Here is a 3,381-nt window from a genome sequence, read left to right as displayed (position 1 = left end):
TCTCTCCACATTTTTTTATGATTCTGATCTTCCAACCACTCCCTCAGCATAACATGTTATCAGAAATTCAGTTTACAAATCCACTGTATTAAGATATGGTAACCATTGTGACCATTAGGAAAGAAGAATAATTCTGTTTTGTGTTCCAATCTGTAGAATAGATTTAGTACAAAAATTTCTGAAGTAGCTAAGTTCCATTTTCCAAAGCACCTAAGAGGAAAGACCATTTGAAAGTCAATGGGATTTAGGCTCCTAAGTGGTGTCAGTGCTTTTGAAAATGCTGTCCGAATCCCTAATTGTCTGGTTGTGGCCTTCTTCTGCACTGTATGTGTACTGTACTTGCGTTGTTTTTCAGGAAGCTAATGTGTTCCATGAGCCTGTTTTACATCTATTAACAAAGTTTGAGCTGATTCTGGCATTTATTAGATTGTTCAGACTGTAACTTGTGCCGCATGGGTTGGGGGATGGAATGTAATGAGCTTTCCCCCTTCTACCTACATCACTTGTGAAAAGGCTAGCTGCATTGTGACTAGTGAGTGAAGCCCCCTGCTATATGCTGCAATTCCAACAGTACTGGATTCTTTAAAGGGGCAGAGTGAGATGAGGACCGTCTCCAGTGTAACTGGCCAGACTCAAGAGGAACACATGCAGCCTGCATTTTTAATGGGTGGTAGAGCTAAGGCTGTAGTGTGTCCTTCCCCCAAGTCTCAGGAGGAATCCTGGCTGAGTCTTTCTGAGGATCCTACTGCAAAGTGGGCCCCAACCAGCCAACATATAACTGGCTCTTTAAGACATAATCTAGCCTTCAATCTTTAAGCAGCATGCCAATGATTAGAAATGTGGAATAAGAAGCTTCATTTCAGAAACGGTAAGCTACTTATCTCAAGGAGAGGAGTTTTGTTAGTATTGGGGGAAAAAAGCCACATTTTCAGGTGAAAGTCGTGCAAGCTTTTTTACCTTCTAACCAATGAGTTGTATGGAAGTAGAAGTATGGTGAGTGACAGCAAAGTTCTGTAGGCTTCAATGAAGTTAAATGTGGATGCAGGTACAAAGGCTGATTTTACAAAATGAGAGAAAACAGAGATGATGGAGAGAGATTTTGTCAAATAAGTAGCGAAGTAAGTGGAATTGACATTCAGCATCTTCAGCAAATGGCACTTCCTTCCTTGCATACCAAAGGAGTAGCTGGTTCTGCAGGGTCTGGATTATCCAGTACCTCTGGTGGTATACTTTTGGCTCCAAACTACATTAAACTCCGGTCTCATTACTTTGCTTCAGCAAAATGTGTGCCAAAGTTATAGTGCTGATTCATTGATTAAATTAATTAATTAATTACATGTACAAGCTACTTTGAGCTATTCCATTGGATAAAATACACAAAATAATACAAAAAGGATGCACATGTAAATAACCACTGCAGCTCTCAGCCCACTTTCTCCTCAAAAGCTTAAGGGAAGAGAGAAAAGATTGACTTCACAGTTGTTTCTGTGGTGTTCATGTTACTTTGGTGTCTTAATAATTACAAGCCAATTGCATCCCTTGTTGAACTACTGACTTCAGGGTAGTTGCATGAAGGATAATTTTGGTCCACTTAAGAACATAAGAATGGCCATACTGGGTTAGACCAATGGTCTACCTAGACCAGTATCCTCTCATCCAACAGTGACCAGTGCCAGATTCTTCAAAGGGAATGAACAGAACAGGGCAACCATCAAGTGATCCATCCCCTTCATCCAGTCCCAGTATCTGGCAGTCAGAAGCTTAGGGACTGCAAGCCCAGAGTATGGGATTGTATCCCTGACCTCTTTGTTAATAGCCATTGATGGACCTATCCACCATGAATTTATCTAATTCTTTTTTTAACCCAGTTATAGTTTTGACCTTCACAACATCCACTGCCAATGAGTTCTACAAGTTGACTGTACATTGTGTGAAGAAGTACTTCCTTGTGTTTGTTTTAAACTGGCTGCCTATTAATTTCATTGGGTGACACCTGGTTCTTGTTTTATGTGAAGGGGTAAATAACACTTCCTTATTCATTTTCTCCTTGCCATTTATGATTTTATAATCTTCTATGATATCCCCCCTTAATTGCCTCTTTTACAAGTTGAAAAGTCCTAGTCTTTTTAATCTCTCCTTAGGGTTATGGAATAGCTCATATGGAAGCTATTCCATAACCCTAATAATTTGTGTTGGCCTTCTCTGTACCTTTTCGCATTCTAATGTATCTTTTTCGAGATGGGGTGATCAGAACTTCACCCAGTATTCAATTGGTGGGTGTACCAAGGATTTAGATAGTGGCATTATGATATTTTCTGTTTTTTTTATCTATCCCTTTCCTGATGGTTCTTAACATTGTTAGCTTTTTTGACTGCCACTGCATGTTTAGCGGATATTTTCAGAGAACTATCCACAATGCTCCAAGATCTTTCTTGAGTGGTAACAGCTAATTTAGACCCCATCATTTTGTATATATGGTTGGGATTATGTTTTCCAATGTGCATTACTTTACACTTATCAACAGTGAATTTCATTTGCCATTTTTTTGTCCTTTTTAAGTCTTTCTAATCTGCTTTGGATTTAGCCTGTCTTGAGTAGTTTTGTATCATCTGCAAACTTTGCCACCTCGCCGTTTTACCCCTTTGTCCAGATCATTTATTAATATGTTGAACAACACTGATTCTAGCCCAGATACCTGGGTAACCCTGCTATTTACCTCTCTCCATTCTGAAAGCTGGCCATTTATTCCTACCCTTTTGTTTCCTATCTTTTAACCTGTTATTGATCTGTGATAGGACTTTCCCTCTTATTCCATCACTGCTTAGTTTGCTTAAGAGCCTTTGGTGAGGGACCATTTCAAAGACTTTCGGAAAGTCCAAGTCCAAGCTTGATTTTTGATACTTTTTTGTTTTTTTTTTTAAAAAGACAAATTTAGCTACTGTCGTCCTTTCTTTTCATTGACTGTCCTATGATTAGAGAATACTTTGAATAATGTGACTCTGTGATGCCAGAGGTCTGGATTTCCTATTGTGGATCCCATTTGCACTGATGGAGATGTCAGCAACTGATAAACCAAAAGACTAATGAAGCTTGTCTCCGTACAATACCATTTAACGCCATAGACACATAGAGCAATGACCATTTAAACTGCTTCTGGCTGTGGAAGAGGTAGTGATGTATTTCAAGATGATAAAGGCAAAAATCCACAAAAAATTGTTACTGATGGTTCCTTGTTTCTAGTACCACCTCTCTCTCCCAGTGCATCTGTCTCCCCCAGCCTGAGGTCAACATATACCTATGGCACTCAGTGATGTGAAAAATTCACACAGAAAAACCCTTTCCGTCACTATAGGATGTGTCTAAGCTATGGCACTAGTGGCT

General features: G+C 39.4%; 1 protein-coding gene across 2 annotated transcripts in view; it reads left to right on the top strand.

The window, feature by feature from the left end:
* The window catches only part of MED12L (mediator complex subunit 12L), a 335,742-nt gene that overhangs the window by 248,320 nt on the left and 84,041 nt on the right, over positions 1 to 3,381 (top strand). The gene's annotated exons all lie outside the window — the stretch shown is intronic.

This window comes from Dermochelys coriacea, chromosome 9 (assembly GCF_009764565.3).
Source record: "Dermochelys coriacea isolate rDerCor1 chromosome 9, rDerCor1.pri.v4, whole genome shotgun sequence".
In the NCBI taxonomy this organism is placed as follows: Eukaryota; Metazoa; Chordata; order Testudines; family Dermochelyidae; genus Dermochelys; species Dermochelys coriacea.
The sequence above is the reverse complement of the archived record's forward strand: the minus strand, read 5'-3'. Positions and strand labels throughout refer to the sequence as shown.